Source organism: Zosterops lateralis, assembly GCF_965231275.1.
Source record: "Zosterops lateralis genome assembly, chromosome: 3".
Taxonomy (NCBI): Eukaryota; Metazoa; Chordata; class Aves; order Passeriformes; family Zosteropidae; genus Zosterops; species Zosterops lateralis.
Genome location: NC_139764.1, coordinates 19,760,911 through 19,784,289, shown reverse-complemented (window position 1 = coordinate 19,784,289; position 23,379 = coordinate 19,760,911).

The following is a 23,379-nucleotide window of genomic DNA, read 5'->3' as shown; positions in this document are numbered from 1 at the left end:
GAGTCTGAATGGGTCTTGAATCAGCTTTATGTCATAATTTCTCACAGTCATCCCACTGTTCTGCTGTTTTCATTTAGAATGAATATAAACTATCCAGATTTAGTGAGTTTCTGCTTTCAGGAGCAGTGCACTTAGGGATTCACTGAGTATGTGAAAAAAATTCTCAGTACCAGATTTTAAACAGGGATTGAGACTAAGTAATGGAAATAGCAGAGCCCGTGGGATTGATTAAAAGCGTGTTGAGTTCCCTAATATTCAAAGCGCGGTAATTAGAACCCTCTATGACACAGGACTGTAAAATCCAGTTGATCAGATGCTCACGTACATGGGCTTTCCTTGCAGCAGTTAGCTAACACCAGAAATGTTCCAAACATGTAATGGAAAAACCATCACTATTTGGGAACCCAAGACGCCGCATACTGGATTCGCGTTCCCGCTACAGTAAATTGCTGTTTATCTGGAACACGTCGTCCTGTTCTGACAGTCTGTCCAAGGGTCCATATTTTCTGTCTGAGAAGGCTGTGCTGATTACACCCCTCTGTGTGCCATCTGTGTCTCCCTGAAAACCGCTGCCCCAAGGGAAGCGTGGAGGCTGCGGGGAAGGGAAGACACAATTAGCCCTGTCCTCCAGTCGTGACGGGAAAGTTGATATAAGAGTAATAACCACAAGCCAGGTCTCTCCTACATTTATTGTCATGACCATCATAGCCAGTAATATTTCTTCAACAATAGTCATTTATAAAGGCCTGGCTTCTGTGGAAAGATTTACTAACAGCCCTAAGTGGAAACTCCACTATAAAACCACCATGCTCATGGAAATAGTGCTACTACAAAGGCATAAAAATAATGCACAGAAGTGACCCACCAATGCATTTACTGTAAAACTGAAGAACTAAAAATAAAATAACCTCAATATATAAAATGAGTAGAATGCTTTTTTCTTTCCTTTTTAAAACACAGAAGTAGCTCTAATAGGTCATGGACTAAAAAAAGTATATTGTGATTGGAGCTAACAATATTTTCACATTCTGCCTTTCAAAGACTCAATTTCATTTTTACAAGGCAGAATCTGGATGTGTAATAGAAGTTTTCTTTTAAAAGTAATATATATATATATTATATATATATATATATATATGACAAAAACTAAAGGTAAAAAAGATCATCGGGACTGAATAAAATTGACTGATTTTCTGTCATTCTCACTACTCCAATTGCTGAGCATTCACAGAGTAAAAGAAAATATACCAGTGTCTCCAGAGATGCTGTGTCAACAAAAACTCCTTCCGCTGGTTTGATACAATTTCTGTTTAACTAATCAGGGGGAAATTTATCATTCAGGACATGGTGGGGTTGTTTATGGAGTCATTAGCACAATGGCACTCAGCTCTCAGAAGACAGTTGTGCTCTTCAGAAGATGAAATGCTGCAGCTGTCTGGGAAATGAATAAAGGCCAAAACTGAAATTATAAAAGAGAGGACTTAATTTGAAACAATTTTGTTCCTAGGACTTCATGGATGTGCTGTTTGAATTATTTATTTACTTATTTACTTAGTTGTTCTTTCCAAATAATAAGAAGGCGCTGGAGACTATAAAGTGGTAGTGTGTTGAAGTGTTCACTCATAGCCTTATAGTGATCTCTTCAGTGTCTTGCTGTAAGAATATCACACTTTGCTAACCAGCTCATAAAAGGCCTTTTCCAAACATCAAAGTAATGGAATGAATTCCTAGGATAATATTCAATTGCTCAAATTCTGCCTAATGCTCTGTCTCAATTATAAAAGTAAGATAACCACTTGAATTCTAAAAATATTTCAATGATGCCTGCCAAAAGTCTTACTGCTTCCTCGTCCATGTAAAACATGACTTCAAGGAGAATTTTGGTGAAACAGAGTCTAGTTATTCATAGATTTATAATTACACATTTAACTGACAAAATCGTTACACGAATTAAGTCAATAATATTTATACAAATGTATCGAAGATACAGGTTCAAAAATGCTTCAATAAAAGTGTCCAACAGATAAAGCAGCAGACAAAATTCAGGTTAAAGAAATGTAAAGAAAAGTATTCCTTGGAACAAATAATTCCTAAAAAAATCTACAAAACTCTACCTCAACATATGATGTTAAAAAAAAAAAAGAACAAAATGAAAAATAAATAGAAGACCAAGAATAGTTAAGAAAAGAAGACATTAATCATCATTATGCCACTGGAAAAATCCGTGCTTCAACTTCATTGTAGATACCATGGTTATTGTGTTCTCCTCATGAAAAAGTTACAGTGAAGTTAGAAACAGCTCAGCAAGTCCCTGAGCCACAAATTTCTTAGAGAGTATCCTAAGGCACTATGAATTATGTATATCCTAGTATGCCTGCCTGTTCTGTGACTTTTTCTTGAACATCCTATTATCCATCACTCTTGGAGACAGTACAGTGAGCTGGCTGGACCCATGGGCTGGGCTGACACATCATTCCTTATGCTTTTGACAGACAAAAAAAAAAAAAAAAAAAAAAAGAAAAAAAAAAAAAAAAGCCCCAACAAAGTAGAAGAATAGTTTGCTTTAGTCAGTGTGCTTGGCTGGGAGGGAAAAGGGAGGTGTTCTACTGAATACAGAAGAAGGTATTTTCACTACTGTTGGTACCCTGGCTTGCCAGGAGACCAGGAGGTTTAGAACAACATGGAGAAGAATGAGTGCTCTTATATTTTAAAGTATCCCCTTTTTTTCACCACCAACAAAAAATCCCCGTCAGAATTCAGCTGCAACCAAGTGTTCTTCACCCAGACCCTGAAACAGCTAAACCATCTTGTTCTGAGCTGAATGTTGTTAGAGTATTCCATGGGCAGGAGGAAAGAGAGCACAGAATGGATAACAAGACAGGGCATGACTTTTTCTTTCAAATTATGATCATTATGTTCTATAACAATTAAATAGAACTTGAGTACTTGGGTGTGATTTCATGCTAAAAGATAAGTTGCACCAAGTTTGCTAGTGTGGCCCACATGAGGCAGTGCTGCTTGCAGAAGGAGACCAAGGGCTTCAGTAACAAAGCAGAGACCTTGTGCATCCCTAGGAATGTACCCTATTTCTCCTCTCTTGTCCTACATGGAACCTGGGTAGGTTGGGATCAGAGAGATATTCCTGATTCTTCCTTTAACTGTTCCTCTTTTGCCAAATCCCCAGAGGAAGATCACAGTAGAACAAAAAAAATCCCCAAAACCCAAAACTGTGAGTCCAGAAGAAAAGGAAGTGTGGTCATCCCACTAATATATTTTGATGGGAGATGAACAGCCTTAGGGAGCAAACTTGCTGCACAACAATTTCTCCAAGTATGTGTCAGTGCCCAAGTTCAAAGACAAAGACCAGAAAGGGGAGAGTAATTTGCCTGCCCATGGGGTCCATACACACGTGAAGTCTAAAAGGACCCAAGAATATGCAGTAAAAAAGTGCTGTCTTGCCATTATGATAATTATACAGTCCATGTAGCCTTTCTCCAACTGATGATGTTAAAAATGCCATGTTTGCTTGCAGAATGAGAAACAGGATGATGCCTTTTCTTTCATTCATTGTTAGTGCCATCCACTGATTCTCCCCACTGCAGCTTCTGCCAAAGATGAAGGGAACAAGCATGACTGCCTTCATACACAGTCCTTTCTCCATGTGTGAAAGAAATCAACTCTGCAGCTTCTTCTCTGTACACCATGGGCTCTCTTGATATCACAATGTACATCTCCTTTCACTGAGAAGTAAAAGTGCATCAGCAAGACAAGTCCACTAAAATATACAGCTTTATATTGTCCTTACATGCTGCATTTGCTGGAGTGACTGACACACAGAGCAAATCACACCAAAGCTGTCATTTATCAGTCACCTTTAAGGTTTACTCGTAGAAATAAAATTTAATAAAATTCACCAAGTGGTTCATTGAATTAAAAACCTTCCTCCAAAACCTTTATGTGTGTTTGCAAAAGTGTAAGGGCAATTATACATTGAAATGCTTATAGGGGAATATTTGTTTTCAAGTTCAGAAAATAATCTGCCTTATACTTGGAAGCACAAAGACTTACTATTCAGAAATGTTCAAATGCAGCCCATTTAACTATTACTTTATTAATATGGAAGCACTGATAGCAACCCTATAACTAACGTTCAATTAAGCATGAAAACAAATACTGATTGAAACCAAATAACTACACCTCAGTTCCTCTCACAGATGTCTCGTGCTTCCCAGGCAAAACATCTGGAAAACTGCCCTAGCAGGGCCATTGAGGCTTTCCTTAATGTCAAGGGATTCTTGGCAATCTGCAAAACCTTTACTCCCAATTTCTGCAAGTTATTGGTAAGAGATGCAGATGTTAGGTTAATGTTTGCCTGTGCTTTTTGGGCACGAATCTTATTGCACTGCTGCAGATATCATTACATTAGACCAGCTATCAATTACTTAGTGTGGGGTTTAGAGTGGGTTTACAAATAATTTCAGCTGAGCATTTGGACTGGAGCTGAAATGGTACTCTAATTTTTTTTCCCTGTCCAAGATATTCCCTGTTGTGAATACTTTTTCTAGGAGTTTGATCTTTTACAGAAATTAAAATTAGCCTGAATCTTAAAGTCTGGGTAAATATTCTAAAGGAAAGTATTGTAAAAAAAACCCCAAAACACATAAGAGGAGGGTTATTCCATTGTTCTTAATTGCTGTTTGAATTTAAGAAACCGATGAAGAAAATGAGAGTTTATAAATGCCAACCTACCAAAAATATATCACAGACCTTTTAGAGTAGTTTTAGTACTTTACAATACTTAGGGAAGAAAAAACAAGTCAGAAAAAAGAGGGTTAAATTCTGAAGGGATGTATTTTCCTTGATGGAGGAAAAATTGTCTCTCCTGGATCACAGAAAATCATTGACAAAAAGTTCCTTCCAAAGCATCCCAGACCTCAGAGGGCACAGAAGGCAGCTGCCTGGCCACGGTCTGCATTGAGGGGAGCTCCAGATGGAGTGCAATGTGCAGGAGGAAGCAGTGGTGACCCTCAGGATTTCAAACAGAGACTCTTCTCCCCTAGACAGAGAAATAAGAATTAAATTTCTTGTGCATCCTCCTGCAGTCAAGGAGCCTCAATTCTCTTGTTCATGAGTAGTGCAACTGCTTTGCTCTCCTTTTTTCCATGACAAGTGAAGCCAGCAGAAGAGAACCATTTTTTGCATGATTTCTTTTCATCAGTCATAACATCCGTCCATCAGGTACAGAAACATCTGGGTAAGCTAGTTAATGTGTAGCTGACTTCAGTTAATGTTTATAATTAGGTCCTGAGATTCCACAAGCAGTGCATTTCTGAGGGATTATCACACACCTCAGGTGCAGCATGAGGCACCAGCCAAAAGCCAAGTGACTTCAGCTACTCAAAGAGTGCAATAATCCCTCAGAAATCTATTAACCATGAGTCCCTTATAGCTATTATGGTATGGAAACTCCAAGGTAAAAAGGTCATACCTGTGTTTTTAATGAGAAATATTGACACATGCATGACATCACTGCCAGCCAATCAGAGATCCCCATTGCTACCCTGTGTTCACAAATCACTTTATAACAGGCCAAAGTTATAAAGCAGTTTACAGTGCTGTGAAAATGAAATAGATCACTTATATGTTGAAAACTCATTAAAAAGTATATTTTATATGCAAAACATGTCTACGTCTACCCTTTCTTCAGGTCCATCCTCAGGTTCATAGTATGAATGGTTTAAGTGATGGAATTACTCACATTCATATATTAAGCTCTTTAATTATTACAAATGATGCATTTTCAATAATATTTGTAGGATTTAATGAATACCTAAGCCATGTCTTTCAGGATCCCACTCCAGTTCCTTCCCAGCACTGGTCTCAGCATCCTAACTCTATATCCTTGCCAATTTATTGCTGAAGATGCATACTGGTCACCAAATCGGGACAAGGCTGGCATATTCCAAATCCCAAAATGTATTTGGGCAAATAGGAGGGAGAAAAATCACCCCTCACTTAGGAATCTCATCTGGGGAGATGGCTCAATAACTTGGGCAAAAAGAAGGTCAGAGATGACTCTACTGCGCTATGGTGCAGTCTGACAACCCTGCAGACAGGAAAGCAGCATTCAGAAACCTTGTCTCTTGTTGTTTGAATTGTTAGCCATAGATTCAATCACAGGGGCCCAATAAGAAAAAGGAACTTGTTATTTGCCAAAGGATAGCAAAACAGAAATTTTGGATATAGTGATTTATTCAGAGGACAGAAAAACTAGGTGCAGATTTTCTTCAAATTTGGAAAACTTTCCTGCTTAGTCAAAAAATGGCAATTTACATGACATTTATGCTACTGCACTGGTTGGTGACTCCTACTGTGATAATGTGCTCTACTGGGCATGATGAAGGACCACTCCAATGTGGTTTTATTTTAATTACATGAACATGACTGAACAACATTAAGCATTCAGTATATAATGGTTAGAGAAAATAAGTGGGCCTTTCTTTATGACTTGCAGAGTCAATAAATAGGCTCTGTCAGGCCAGTGAGAAAAAGTGAGTGACAGATCTAAGAAGCTTTTCGGAAGAACGCATTGATATTTGAATCTGCAGTTTCCATGCTCTAGCTGATGTCAGCTGTTGGGTGAAAGCCTAGGTATCAGGTAGCCAAGACAAGCATCTAGCTGCCACTTGAAAGCTATCTCTTTCAGGGAAGAACTGAAGTAGTATTCTTTCTGTGGCTGTGCCTGCCAGGCAGCAGACAGATGCCCGCTGTGAGAGCTGAACCTCCCCTGTTCTGCTGTGCAGAGTGCATTGCAGGAGAAGCAGCTATACATTACAAAGGACCACAGCAAAGGAGAGACTCACAGGTTCCATCCCTGGTGCTTGAGCCAAGGGCCTTAATGCAAATACAGCATAAGTCAAAAGATGAGCACAAAAGTCACTTTGTTTTTGCAAGCAGTTGTGACATTATGATAGTGCTAGTCGTAGAAAATAACCCCGGATCAAACTGAACACAAGTTGGGTCAGTTTAAATTACACAGAAAGTGAAACAAACAGACTCATAACCAAGATTTCTTTATTTCAGGAAGAGAAGCTTCAGGACCTTAATATGCCCAATACATGAAGTCAACTGGGCTTCAGAATTCTCAAATATCAGCACGGAGGAGGCTCAGCACACTGGAACTCAACACTTTCTGGAGCTTGCGACTTCAGGAAATGGAAACACAGAGAAGAGGTGAATAGAGCACTGCCAGATGGCTAAGAGAAACAAGGGGATAGAGAAGAATCATGCTGAGGTAGAGGAAAAACAACTCCAAAAGCTTAATGCATTTGGATCAGGAGAGATGACTAATCTCCTCCTCTGAGAAGTGCAAGACCTGGCATATGAAACATCAGCTTCAGAAGCAAGTGGTTTTGCTACCCCAGCATACTGCACAAAAAGCTTCCTTGTGATAAGGATTGTAGCATGTGTAACTTCAACTTGTGCACCAAAAACATGAGAAAACGGGTAATGAGTTAAAAGCCGATGAAGAAAATGAAAAGACAGTTTTTCTTCCTGTCTGATGAGGAAGTTCTGCAAACTACAGAAAAAAAGAGAATATTCTAGCAAGAATCTCCAGAACATTTCATGTAGTCTCACATGAGACATATTTAAAATATTAATGGAGTGAACTAAAATTAAAACTCTCAGGTAAAATGGGAAAAATTGTCATTATCTGTATTGGAAGCTGGTAGGAGACAAAGGTGGAACTTAAAATGAGTGCCATAATTGCTATGATTGCCTTTTGCCATTTGCAGAATAGAGTTTCAGTGTCACTCCTTAGAGATTTCAAAGTGAGACCTGACACGATGTCGCTGGAACTACAGTTTTCCATGATAAAAGGAGTATAGACCATCTTCTTTACTCAAGGTTTGGAGGGCAGGCTGCTGCTGTGGGTCCCACTGCAGTCCTACATCACATTTGATCATAGGGCCACATGTAATTTGAACCAGAAATTATGGATGAGTTAACGTCCTGAGAACAGTATCACACTGCATGTGCCCAATTGCCAATGCTTGTTCACAGCACTCCTCAGATGAAACAAATCCCTCAAAACTCCCCAAACGCTGCTGTGACTTGAACTGATATAGGTTTTTTCACGCTTGTCCTGATGTGACACAGCGGCCCTCCTGCAGATACACAAAAGGAACATTGCAAATGTAAATATCCTCAAATGAGCAACTTTTTGACCTCCAGTATTTGCTCTTTGTTTCCTCTTGCCTTCCAAAGAGCTGCTTATCTAACATCTCAAGAGTCACCCTGGGATGGCTGACTTCAGTCCAGCAACCAGGATCTGATTCCAGTTTCAGTAAAACTGAATGCCTTTTGTTTAAATATGTAGCAACAAATCACAGTAAGTTCAGGAAACAGTGGCACTGTACACTTAAGATTTAAAAGGATGTTAACAGGCTGCTCTGTCCAAATATCTTGAAATAGGAATCTGTTTCATAATACTCTTCCAGATTCTAAATATATCACAGCAAATACAAATTACCACTGTGCCACCAATGTGGTTATTAAAGCCTTGGAATATCTTTTATTATACTGGCTCCAGCATTATTTCAGCATGTTGTCCCCAAAATAGCCATTCCATTACCCAAAGAGGTGATTAGAAAGCCTGAGTTCTCTGGGATGCTGTGACAATATGCAGATATTTTAGAATTATACCCCTTGGATCCACATCAGTTGCTCAAAATCCAGGCCAACCAATAAGATAAAAATTACTGTTTGCCAGATTAAAAAAAAAAAAAAAAAAAAAAAAAAGGTGTCAAAACCACCCGAAAGGAAAATGTTATTTAGTTACCAGCTCTTCTGGGCATATCAGACAGGGATGATTATGAAAGCCAGTGGATCTTTTGGGTCAACACAGAGTGTTTGTGGGTCCAGCTGAGGATGAGGTAAATACAGAATACAGGGGTGAAATGCTGGTCACACTACAAAAAGTCCCACTGATTTCAGCATGGCCAAGATTTCACTCTTCAGAGCCATTAAGTGCTCCAGCAGTTATCTGCACCTGTGAATCTATAGGTTCAATGTCCAAGATGAGACTGGTCACCAAGAGACCCTTAAATATCTGATTTTTTTTTTTTTTTTTTTAAGGAAGAACTCTATAAAAATAAAGTATCTGAAAGTGTCCATAAAAATAGAATAACTCTTCAGTGTAAAATGCAAGCTGAGGTGATAGCCAGAAAAAAATGACTTATAAAACTTTGCTTGATATGGAAAACAAGTGTCAGCTCCTTGCTGCTGTATTGTTAATAAACGAAAATAAAAAAAATCCTATAAGGTCTATGGGAGCTTATTGCAGATGAGTAATATTGAAGGCACCCTCATAAAAAAGATAATGCTGGTAGTAATCCTTAGCTGATCTCAGGGGTTTTCTTCCTTTCTTTTTTCTTTCTTTGATTTTTTACTTTCCCTCTTTCATCAACATCTGTTTTAGGTCACCCTTGAATCCCACCTTCTCCCCAGGAAAGCAACACAATAGTGTGCTCTGCAGAGCCCCCCAGTACACTCTCATACACATTCTCCAAATGACAAATAATCTCTATATATCTTCTGGGAACAATAAAAATCCTTGGATGTGCTCCCAGAGCCCTCAGGAAGTTCAAAAATCTTTAGAGGGGGGCCCTGGATTGAGGTTTTATCTCTAGAATTTTACATAACAAACTTGGTAAGTGTTGTATAACAGTTAATACATATTCAATGGCCAAGGGAGAAAAAAACCCCCTCAACCAACATTAAAAATAACACTGGAGAAGGTCAAGTGTGTGAAAGGCCTGGTGTGCTCTGATCACTTCATGCTGACAGCTGGGTTTCCTCTCTTTTATCCCATTTGTGCTGTGCTCGCTGGTGTTTTGGAAGGGGAGCTGCCCCAGTGATGGAGTGCTGTGCAGGGACAAGCTGCTGAGCTCAGGCAGGACTAGCAGTGCTGAGGGATTTTCAGCTGTTCTCCTCCACACCAAAGTTTCTCTTCCTTCCTGTGTTTCCTATATCATGTAAAGCTCCCTGGCACCATCTCCAGAGTTTTGCCAGACAATTTTGAACCTGCTTAGGCAACTGTTTCCAACTGTATTTCTTCTAGTAACTGTAGTCTGAGACTGGTCAGCCACAGGATATCAGTATATGCTGAGTTACTAATATTTTGTAGAAAAAGAGAATATTCTAACAATGGTTCTAATGAGTCTGCTCTAATGTATATAAAAAATATTTGTGCCTGCAGGTGCTCAAAAGAGTGTATCTGGATAAGAAAATCAAGCTACCTTTGTGAATTACCATGCAAACAGAAAGAAGTATTGTAAAGGATATTGCAAACCTTAAAAATAAATTAATGGAGCCCTGGATTAATTTACCCATGGAAAAAGAAATCCATTTGTTTACTGTTGTTTCTTAGTTTGATTGGTCTACTAATTGCAGAGATCATCTCACGAGGAAAGGACAACAGAAGATGACCATTGGCCATTTGTGTATCAGAGAAATAATGAAAAAGTGGTATTTAGTTGGCTCATTTACCCAAATATTCACGTGGATTTGTTATTCATGTATATGAATATATTACGTGATGCAGTGCAAGGGTAGCAATGGGACAAGACTGAAACTCTGTGAGCGCTGACAATAATATGCTTCAGCTTCTCCAGTTAGTTCAGTCAAGCTCAAATTACCTCCAACATTAATTATTTCCAAAGTGTAACGGGCAGCACTTCAATTTCTGGTAAGTTCTTCTTCCCAGTAGTCATGGTCACATGTAATTCATCTTATGGTAAGTGAAGTGAATCACAGCACTGATTTGTCCTCTCCAGAGCATGGCAGGTTTTTATTGCATCCAACCATAACAATTTTAATAACAATTGCTTTTAATGTTAAAATAGGAAAGAAGCTTGGGTACCCGTGCAGGCTAAACGCTGTCTTATTGTCCTTAGAGGAGGGTAATTTGCTCTGCCAGCAAGCAAAAGAGTATTAAAGGGAGAAAATGCTGAGGAATTCTATAAGTGTGGAATTCATCCCCATATGGAGTGAGGGAGGCCCAGGAGCTATTTTAGTGGGACTCTAAGCCATAGCAATTTAAGTGGGATTTAAGTTGTGTGCAGACCCGTGCTGGCTTCCTGCATGGAAGAGGCTCTCAACCAAGGGCATTATGAGGAAGATGCAAAGGGATTACAAGCATTCTAGGCCCACTTCCACCCCTGAGGCTCAGGATATGAATGTACACGAAACCTACAACAAGGTAAATGAGGGTGCAAGCCCCCTGCTTGTCAGCTCCGTGGTCACAATAAATGAGAGGTTTTCTCTAAGGGAAAGAAAGTTTCCATAACACCGTATATTTCGTATATTTTAAACCAGCTATTGCATACTCTGAACACCTCATTCTTCATCCCTTACTACCAAATGAAAACATGCCCTGTCATCCCCCACCAAAATCAGGCTTTTGAGATGCAAGGGCAGCTTAAGATCACAATAAACGACTCTGTGGCTTTTGAGATGCAGGTAGTTTTTTGTGGAGCTTAGGCAGGATGAGCATATCATTGTATGTACTCACTCACGCAGATGCACCTTAAGAGAGGTAAACACAAACTCTGCCAAAGTCAGGAAAACTCTGTCTGGTGGCAAATGTTCAGAAGTGAAGTGTCACTTAAGCCACCCTTCCCTGGATGCAGTGACTGCCTGAATTGGAAGCTTCACTCCCAAGTACACAATCAGACCCCTGAAGTCCCCCTGCAACATTTGCCTTTCCTCCATCACCACCTCCCCTCTGTTGACAAACCAGTCAAGATACCTCTTGATGAACCACTTCAAAACCTTTTTCAAGATGAAAATTTACCTCTTCTTGCTGGGTTGATATCAATACAGATTATTTTCCCAATATAATGGTTTGAAATGGAAAAAAATGTCAAGGAAAGAGCATCTGCAGTCAACAAGGAGATTAGAACAGCCAGTCTTGCTTTTTAACTATACATAAAGGTTTACAAAATTATGAAATGAAACTCAGTCTTTCATTGGGATTTAGCTGTCTCTCTTCCCTTAAGATTTAAGAAAATGAAGCCTAAAACTTGAGGGTAAGGTGTATCAGACTGTTACTGCACATGGCTACTTGAGGGAGAGAAGGTACCTGCCATTTTCTTCTGCTCCCCAAGTAGCCCAAAGCACCCACCTGGGGTGGGTGATCAGGTTCATCCTCTGCCCAAGGTGGAGGTGAGACTGGAAATTGTGAGCAAGACACTGGAAAAAGGCAGAAAACCAGTGTGACTGCCACTTTCACCTCCTAGTGAAACTTTGGGTACTGGGAGCATGTAAAACATTTGGGATATTTACTGAGAAAAATACATCCATTGAAATGGACAGATCTGCATTTTGAGTGCTGGAAGCTTATGTGTCTAAATCCAGTTTGAGAATTTACTTCTCAGGATACATGTTAAAGGATTACAGCTGTTAGTAGGCGCAGTAATGATTAGAAAAAGAAATTTGCCAAAGACTCAGAACAAAATACTTTTGCTTGGAAAGCACATTTCCATGAATGTTACTGGTTCTAAAGTGAATATATATTGAACTTTGGCCTTCATAATTCTAGAAATATTTTTATTTAGTGCTTATTTAACATAAAATTTCTCTTCTAGTTATTATAATTGATAAATGCTAGTGCCATTTCTGGGTGAACTCTATTTGAAATTTCTTGAAAAGCACACTCACTGACTTCTTCAGTATTTTTGAAAACTAAAAACCAGGCTCAGCAGTCTCATTTCTTAAACTTATTTAGCATGGTTACTGAAGCAGAAACTTATCATGCATGAATGTGAAGCAGAGTCATTTGACTTTGACTGGTGCATACCTTTGAATACAGAGATAAACTGTACCGAGTCATGTATGGTATGTTTTTCTAAGCATTATAGCTGTGCTCAAAAGATCAAGTTTCTGTCTCAGTTTCAAAGCTCCATTTTTCTGAATAGAAGGAAGACTGTATTTTTAATTTTTCAACAAATTAAAATCAGTTCAGATGTGCTGGCCTCAGCATAAGGAATAAATATTGTGTAACTACTTTTTATTGCTATGCTTTTTTTTTTTTTAGAGGATGTGGACATGTTTATGAAAAAGACTAACTTGCATCTCAGCACCAAGCAGCAAATCAAGAATGGTGCTCTCCTGCTTGAGGTGCTAGATCAAGATGAACAAAATCTGCTCACTTCTCTATGAGCCTTTTTTGCCATCACTTAAACTCATAGTTCTTTAGTTTCCCATTTACAATATAGTCATAATATTTCCATGCTTTAATGGATCCCAAGAGGATCCCTTAAATGGCTGCTTCTTTGAAATGTTCAAGATTTTAAGTATCATAAATGGATCAGCCTTATTCTTATCTGTGCCTAAAATCTACTTTGTATATCACTATATGAGAGGAAGGCAGAATTCAGCTGAGGTTGGGATTTTTGTATGGAAAGAAGCTTAAACTGTGGTGACTACAATGGTCTGGTAAGAGAGCAAGTGATGAGAGAATTCTAGACCTCTATTTTTCTACAAGTTTTAGGTTTGGGAAGGGTGGTATTTGGTTTTGGTTGTCTGTTGTGGTTTTTTTTTGTTTGTTTGTTTGTTTGTTTTTTTTTTTTTTTTTTTTTTTTTTTTTTTGTTTTGTTTTGTTTTGTTTTGTTTTTCATATTTAAGAGTTTTCTTTTTTAAAGGAGCTTTTTGCTCTGGAACCTGCATATCACCAATAACTAAATAGTAAACCTTGACTCCTGGTTAGAAGAGTCTCAGTTATCACAGAAAAGTTGATTCTACAAGGGGAAATATGTAGCTAAACCTTAATGCCCATGAAGAACCTTACCAGAGTTCTTCAGAGAAAGACTGAGTTTGAGCAGTGTCAGCTCAGTAATGTGTTTAGGATGGTTTCATTACAGACATCCTATATACCCAAAAGAACCCTTGGAAGCAACCTGAAAGGGTTCCTATGGGCTCTTAGGATCCATAGCATTTACTCATACCTTTGAAACCAACTCTGCTTGCTTAAAGTTCATCGAGAGCGAGAAAAGAATTGCAGCACCTCCACACTTCAGCTGAAGAGTGTTCTGGCAGTGCCCTCTGGGCACTTCAGGACTGGGATGGCAGAGAAAAGTGAGAGGAGAGGTAGAAGTTTGTTGCAGGCTTGCAAACATTTACTGGGCAGCTTCTCGACTGGTGTCATTACAGTCGTATCATGTTCCCCAGAAGGTTTGGGAGATTGTTTGTGTTTCGAGGAAGGTCCCAATGAGAATTCCCCTTTTAGGGGAGTGAAAGGCAACACTGAGGAGATGGAGGTGAAGATATAAAGCCCTTCTTCCAGGCTGACCCAGCAAAATATTCCATTAGCTCAAATTGCAGCCCAATTGTCTTTGAAAATGCAAAGATGAAGTTTTAGATCCCCCAGGAGATTTATTCAGAGCATATCGTATTGTAACTGGTGTGTAATTCATATTCTTTAATTAGACAGCTTTTTCATGACCTGTAGCTGTGTGCATTTTAGTAACTGGCTGTTTTAGTGAAAAGAATATTAAAATCCTTTGACATGAATGGGACTAATTTTGGTGGCAAAAAGAACCAGAGGAACATGCTATTGCTAAAAATAGGAACCTACTGGTGAGAAAATATTGATTACAGCATGGAAGTACTCTCACAGAGAGAAAAGGTAAGAAAGCATTAAAAGTTCTGTTAACCTGATAGGGAAAAGTTTAGCAAGATACTATGCTGGAAACTTAAAGCTAAGTAAATTCAAATTAGACACCAGACAGGTTTGGGGTTTTTTAGTAGCAAAGCTGATTAATTAATTGAACAAAGAAGGCACAGGTTGCTTTCTCCCTCTCTTGGTGTCTCTGTAGCAGTACTGAACACTATCTTGAGAGGTATCCTGCAATCAGATGCAAACTCCTGGCTTGGTAAAGAAAGAGAAATTACAGGATGTGTGATGTGCAAGCCAGAGAGGATGACCTAATCACTACTTCTGCTCTAAACATATATGAACTGATATGACACTATGCAGTCTTGTTTTTTTGAAATTCTAGAATAAAAAATGTACTTTTATTAGTTAATTTGTTGCTCTAGTAACATTTATTCAGTTAGAGAGGGGTTAGCTTCCTAAGGGGCATAGACCAGATATTTTTCAGAGTTCTCTTATTTTCCACCCGCCATTTTACCAGTGTGGGGTCACAAAGCATACCAGCTAGAATAAAAACCAAAGAAAAAAATCCCAGTGGCATCATTGAATAACACACTTCTTTTTTTCTTTTCTTTTATGTTGAGCAGTGAGAAAAGACAAATTTTCTTTTTTTATCCCCTCTAGTGTTGTCTGGGTCATGTTCTTTCTGATTCTCTTTAGATATAATTTTTTCAATATACAAATAACTCATTGCAGGCCCAGTAACTCCATATTAAATTTTGGAAAAGATTTTAGATTTGGATATCTCACCAGGGTTGAGTTAGTACATCATACAACAAGGTATTTAAAATAAAATTGTAGTTTTAAGCCAATTATCATTTTAAAGGTCTGTGGTTTGTTATCCAGTGTTACTTTTTGTAGCGCTTCAGTTTTCAATACCTGAGTTGAAGCATAACTAAGCCAACCAAATAATTTGAACACTGTTTGAATGATTTTTATGGCAGTGATATAATTATTTAAAAGATTGGCATTTCAGATTTTCCTGGCAGTGTTGGAAAAAGCAGAAAAAGGTTAAGCTCAGATTTACAAAACAAATCCAGTTGGGTTTTTTTATTTCCATTTCAAAGCAATTAACCTACTTTCCAGTCTTTCCATAAACAATGAAGATAAAAGTTGAAGTGTTTCAGAAGACACTTGGATGGAAGACATGGTCATCTCTGGATACTGAATCATGTCACTGAATTCACTTTGTTTGATAAATGTGCCAATTCTGAATTGTGAAGCTGAGAATAACAAATGATTATTGAAAAACATTTTCTAAGTACTTTTTCATATCACTGAGTTCAGAATCAAAATGTACCTTTTTTTCAGGGGGGAGAACTAGTAAATGTTCACTGCTCCATCTAACAGGGATGCACATGCAGTCATAGAGGCACAGTCCTTGCCTTTAGGGATGTAGCCACTCTGTATTTTACCCTCCAATAACAACTGCAATTCTGGTGGGCTGCTCTGATCCTTAGTTGAGTTTTCATTGTTTTCTGGAGAGAAAGATTTTGGCTTCCATTTTTATCATAAGACCACTTAAGACTGTCAGACACAGACATTCTTGATTATGATTCCTGACTTCAGTAGCCATGAGGCTGAAGTAAGGAAAAGCTTGAAAAAATTATGGATAAAGTATAGATACTGAGGATCAGGGTGTGACTGAAATCACCTGGACTCTGCAGCTCAGGTCACTGGCCTGTTTCTCTGACTAGACACCACGGTGCTCTTTTGGTATAACCTCTATCTGACATATAACTGCAAATAAAGAAACCAGGTGAGAAAAGCCTCTGCAGTGATGAAGTGTGTAGGGGAATGCAGACGAGGTCTAGCCCTGGGAAGAGCTGATGTTAAAGGCAGGTTCTGGGTCAGGCAGGAGTCACATCTAGAGCCTGAGCAGTGATGGGAATGTAGGTTTGTCCCTGCATGCTACTGGCAGTCACTGTACAGAGTGGCTGTCATGAATTCAGCTCTTCTGAGGAGTGGCCACATGAACTCAAGAAGCTCCACGCGATTTTGAAATGATTCTCAGAAATTTCAGAACAGGATTTTCCTCCTTCTGTGAAGTTGCCTTCATCTCACTTTTTGTTTTTGTTCAGAAAAACAAAGACAGTGGCAAGTGAAATGAGGGGGTATAGCATGAAATATGCAAAAGCAACAGCTATTATATAATAGCCCAATTCCCTCTCTTCCACTTCTTTTCCAGAGCTGGAGGTGAAAGCCCTTGTACCATATTCAAATAAATAATGACAGGCAAAATTCACAGTGGAAAAATACACTGAGATTGACCAGCATTATCGAAGTGTCACACATGACTGGTTACTAGACAGATTTCTGCTATTTGCCTGCTTCAATTTCCATGCTCAAGCCCTGCTTTTGGAGAAGCAGCAGCAGCTCCTGGGAGCAAGCTTGCATGCTGAGAGTTGCATGGGAGTCCTTCCTTGTGGTACTCCTGTGCCAGCAGACAGCCCAGCACTAGAGGAGGCTGAAGAGGTCATTCATCCTGAGCATTTTGAAAAAGCTGTGGCTGCAGCACCTGAGTCGGGAGCTACCAGGACAAAGAGCACTGTTGGTGAGGGAATGTGGTCTGCCAGGTGCTGTCAAGTGTGTTTTTCCAAAACAACACAGATACAACCTTTATGGCTTAAAGTGAGCACTGTACAGGAAATTAAATACATGTGACAGAGACAAGCAGAGCTCAGAGACCTCATAAACGCAGACGGAGCCATCTGTATCTCCAGTTCAGAGAGCACCTGTTAACAGCTCATATGCCACATGCATCCTGCTGTTGGAAGAGTCCTCAGGAGACCTGATTCCCAATCCACCTCATTCATCACCAGGCTTCACTGTTTCCCTCTAGAGAAGCTCATAGCAAGGAGAGGGATAACAGATGCTGGCCCAGCTGGTCTGCCTCAAAGAGAGCTTGGCTTGGAGAGCTCATCTCCAGTAGGAAGTCCCACAGCACTGTTTCTTATATTGGAACCTTAAGGAAGTGTTAGCCCTGTTCCCAGCATGTACAAAACTCCACAGTCAGGGATCCCCAGGATCCCTTGTTAATGCTCGCTGAACAGTCTTGAAACCATAGCTGTCACACTGGATGTGAGCAAAGACAAGGTGGCTGAAACTTCTGGGTCATTGCCAGGACCTTTGAATTGGATTCTGAATTGCCCAAACTCCAGCCTACAATGTTTTCATACCTACTTTGATCCTGCTAAATAGTGTTGTGTAACATGCAGGGGTAGAATGGAATATCAGCAGTGTCCTTCAGGCCAAGATCTGCATCCTTGCTTCCCAGCCTTTATGAGCATAGTCACATGCTTACATACTATTATTAGAATGACTTCCAGCCTTGGAAGCTTCCAAATTACAGAAATCAAAGAGGAGAGAGAGCAATCTGAGGCATTTACTAAAACATTAGGTGCCAGGAGAAAATCTGGAGTTTCTCATGTTTAGAAAATAGGAATCTACTTGCAACTTTGTATTAAAAGGTAAGGAAGATATAAAGAGAGTACAGGAAATAGCAAAACCAAAATGGTGCTGGCCATATCACAAATCTATAAGGTGCAGTCTCAATGATCTTTACCTGCCTCATCAATTGGCTTTGCCAGAATTCATATTACTTACCAGGCTGTATTTGGATGAAAACATTGCAGCCATTCACACAAATAATGCAACCAGAAAGACAGCTCCTGGTGAAAGAAGTCTGTAGTGCAATGCAGGTAAAAATAGAAGTGCTTGCTAGCAAATGACCTCATATATTTTCTTTCCTGTAAGGAATTCAGCTGCAAAGGAGCCTAGTGAGCCCTCTTCAAAACTGTGGCTACATTACTGTATGTAGAGTAAGACCAGCCACCTTGGACTTGTGCTCTGGCTCTGGTGCAGACTTCTCTCTGCAGAGTCAGAGCCAGGGGTCAATCCTGTGCAGAGATCTGGGAATTTCTTCCTAGGACTCCATCTCACTCAGTGCTTACAAAAACCAAAAGAACAGGGAAAAACATGGAATCTATTATCTGTCGTTCTGCCTTCTCTGAAATCAAACTGGCCATTGACTTCAGCATTGCAGGGCCAGGACAGCTATTACTACCATAATAAACCAGTGCAGAGCTCTGCTGTTGAGAGGTGGAGCAATCCCTTCTGGGAAGTTTTCATTACCACTCTTTAATGAGGAACATGAAAAGGGCATGGTGGTCTCTCTCACATACAACTTCCATGCTTCTGTGAGGCTTTGCCAGTGCTGTCAAGCACATAATTACTGTCTTCTGTTAATAATGAATAGGGTGTAAACATGTGCTACATATCCAAATAACACATATGAACTATTTGCCCCCTTGAAATGAATTTATTCCACAGTACTTTGAACTAATGCAGAATATTGTATAACAAGTAACTCTAGGATAAAAGGTCAAGCTAGAGTTTTTCTAAGACTGGGAATGAAAACAAATACTACAAACATTACACAACAAAAAAAGCCTAAATATTATTCCATGAGGAACTGTTATATTTTGAAGAAAACAGTGTGAGTAACAAAGAATTCCTTGTGGACTTCCAGCAGATACTTGATTAGAATGCCTACGTGATTTTCAAATGCTCATCAAGAGCAACAGCTGGTAGTGACCAAACTCCTCACACATCTGGTCTAATCCTTTCACAACATTTTGAAACTCCAAGGAAAAGAAAATCATCAAGAAGCAAGATGTGTGTAAAGCAGAGATTTTTCTTCAATGAGGCTGTGACAGGCAGAGTGATGAATTTATTTCCAAAGTACCTGGTTTTAATAAATATGATCAGCAGTGAGTTTTTACCCACAAAACTGGTACCTCTTGTGAGAAGTGGGATTTATTCCTTTACACATCATGAAGGGCTGTCTCTGTATGCCTCAGCAGCAAAAAAAGTGCACTAGCAACACTCTCTGTGAGATGTGAAAGGGAACAAACAGTTATTTTTCTATTTACTGATTCCCAGATCTTCATGTACAACTATAACCATCATAAATGGGACCTCATAACACTCTTCCTCTCCTTGCTGTTAAACAAGATGTTACTTAGTGTGATGAACCAACATATTGGGGACTTCTGATAGTGTATGGCCATTAAATGTTAGATGCAATGGATGAAAATACCCTGATTATTTTGTATAAATACCTTTCAACTGCAGTGAACTAAAAAGTATCCTTAGAAAATTGGCATTTTATCTCTAAACCTAATACATGAAAATTTAAGCACCCCAAAGTTTTGGGTGTTATCCAGAGTAAATGGAACATTTGTGAACTCTTTCCACAATGTTTGGGCAATTCTTGCGTGAATCCAAATGAAAAACCAAGAGGCACTACATAACCAAGGGTAGCCACTGAAAGGAAAATATTATAATATCTGCTGAATAATAGTAATAATAGTAATAATAATGCTAGTAATAAAGTGCCATGATACTGGATGGGTATATCATTGAAGAAAGAATGATCATAATTTTTAGTCAAGCAGGTTGGCTCTACCTCTCTCCTAAGAGTGTATTTATAGCATATTTTACATCCTCAGAATGAGAACAAAAATACCTTCAAATATTAATTCATAAATATTAAATTAGTTTCCATCCTTGATCTTATTTCTTTTACCACAACATTGCTCACTGGTTGCAGGAGATATCATACATAATGATCAAGTGGTATTTATTAGTGTAGAGCTCAAAGCCATTAATGCATAACATTAAAGTTTATTTCTGATAATAGACGTTGAAATCTCTATATCTAATGTTGTTGTTCACTATCAGGTGTCAATAGTAACACGTATAGATGTATATAAAGACTTTTATGGTATAGGTATAGAAATCAAGATGCAGAATTCATTAAAAATATTTTTTCTTTAATCTTGTCTTAGTAAATGCATCTCAATGATGTTGCTTTCCTCTGGGAGAGGAAGCCAAATTTTAGGACTTGGTTGTGTGACAGTTATGGTTTGAACTTTACTGAGGCACCAGTAAAAAAACCACCAGTTGCCAGCAGCCAGCTATCTTAGAGTTGCATGAGAGGGACAACAGCAACAAGAACACACATTCAGGGCAGATCTGATAATCATGTTTGCAGCTGGGGTTTTTTATGGATACTGTACAGAAATTGGACTTTAAGCAATGCTCATTAAAAAGAAACAGAAATGCTTGCAAATGCAGTTTTGAATTCAAATTTCAGAAAACACTTAAATGCTTCTGGTTATTTTTCCTTTCTGCTTCCCCTGTTACATTCATGGCCTGGAATGCATAATTGCAATGAACAATGGTTTAATTTTCAATTTTATCTTTAAACATGAGTTTAAAAGTCACATCTTATCCATTTTATGGTTCCTCAAAGTCCAAGGGTCCCCAATAATGAAGTTTCAAGCATTTGGAAAGGATTTACAATAAAATGTAAATTAAGTTCTTCAATTATTGGCTGAAAAAATTACCCAGAAAAAATGGGAGTGTTGCACCAATAATAGATTATTTCTATTAAATACAATATATCACTTCTTCATACCAAGGGCCAGAATGAGCTGCTGCCTCTATGGATGTTTGCCATGTGGGTTGCAGACATCTGTTGAGTGTCAGGGAATGTAATCAAAGGATTTGCCAGGAACTCCATCAAAATCGTGCCTTTTACATTTTTCTTAGTTGAGAACACCATCCACAGTAGATTGACCTAAGGGAGGGTAACACACTGAACTGGAAGCAAAATGTTTAAAGAGATGCAAACCTCATTGTTGACTGCATGAATTCTTCAAAATAGTGTCCTTAAAAGTCAAGGTGGGCTGAAGATGGGACACAAATATCACCCAGGAAAGCTCCTTGAACCTCCCTGCTGCTGGCCCTTGGAGACGATGGAAGATGGGCTCTGTTCACTCCTCATTGTTTCCACAGGGTTTGTTTTTGCCCTGAGATATCTAGAAAGGCAATATTCTCAGCTTGGATAAGCATAGTTCCTGGGGAACAGGAGAACAGCTGGATGTATCTGCTTGCCTCCCAGACTGCAATCAAGGGAAAAATACATCTGCATCCACACAATTTTCTCCTACATAGCAGTTCATTCCAGCCAAGTATTTATCTCCACAAAAGCCTATGGAAATGGGGCCTGTGCACACATGGGACAGAAGAGTTTGCTTTCGTGTTGTCTCATGGCACTTGGTATTGTTTTTACTATTCCAATAATAAAACCCTCTCTAGGTGTCCATTCATCAATCTTCTTTCTTTCTACAAAGGTAAATAACAAAGCAAAAGATAGCCACAAATCTCAGAGTGTTAAGGTTGTTATGCCTCACAAATTGCACAATCATGTTTTTCATATAGCATAGGGTCACGATATGAATACTACAGAAGTAACTAAATAGAAGAGTTCTGGCATCCTTCATAAGCTATTCTATGTCAGACCACAGAAATCTGCTCCTGTCAGCTGAAGCTTTACAATAAATTAGCCCAGGATAATGGTACCACCCACTAGGATGGTTACAGTTTAGAGTCTGCTCATCCTCTCTGACAAACTTGTTCATACAGTGATTTATAGCATGGCACACAACACTTCTGTCCAAGAGTGAGCACTCTTTGTGTGGCCATTTACCGCTACAGAGAGAGGGGAAAATAAAGCTTTGGGGATTTAGAATTTTTCACTGCAATTGAAAACCCCACTGAAAAAACAGCATGATTTAAAACATTCACACTGGGGTTGAGATCCTACCCCTCCTCTGTCAATGGGGTGGTCAAAAATTATTTCAATGCAGTCAGTAAAATTACAGGTAGATAAAACTACAATGGGAGAAACAAACACCAGGCATTCCTTCTCAGCAAGAATATATTCCAAACTCGGGGTATTCCTCCTGTAGAAAAGCATCTAAAAGCACTAGCAACTTCCAGAATTTAGGGTCAGAGGTGTCCCTAGTTTTATTCTAAAGAAAAGGTCAAGTCAGGAGGCTCAGATGCGCATCAAAATGTCCTCACAGCTGAAGGAGAATTCAGTTCCAACAGTTTCAGGACAGTATCTGCTGTAGATCACTGAATATTGACTGAGTAAGCCACATGAATTATCCTCCATGGTTACTATAATGATAATATGAATAATAATGAGCATGTGTAACTGGTAGTTGCCCAGCTGGAAAACATAAAGTTTCCGTATATATCTGCCAATTGGACTTTTAATGACAAAACCACAGACGTTTGGACTATTTGAAAAAGGACAAATGGAATAAAAACATACTATCTCTGTGAGAAACTATTTGATTTGTAAACTGCAGCATTGTAAAACAAATGTCATATGTGCAGAAAAAAAGGAGTGGAAATGGTTCTTGAACACATATGGAACAAAGTTTTCTTGATTTAGTGCTTATTGCAATAAAACTTATGATTAAGAATGCAAAAGCAGAAATATCTCTACTTTTGACTATTTCTTAATGTTTATCCAAAGGAAATTTCTTATCTGGGAAAGGAGGAGGAGCAATTTAGTAATTTTTGACCCCAGGCTGATACTAAAGCAATCTGAAACAACATGGGCCCAGGGGTGTTGAAGCCAGCTGCCTGAATTCCTCAAAAATATATATATATTTACAAAGGCTATTTTGAGTTCTCTGCATTTCTGTAATGGAATCCAGCTGCTCTGACCTTTGGAAATTACCTCGTACAGTGTGAACAGCAGCACAGATAAGTGTTACGTTAAATTGCAGTTAGAGTCC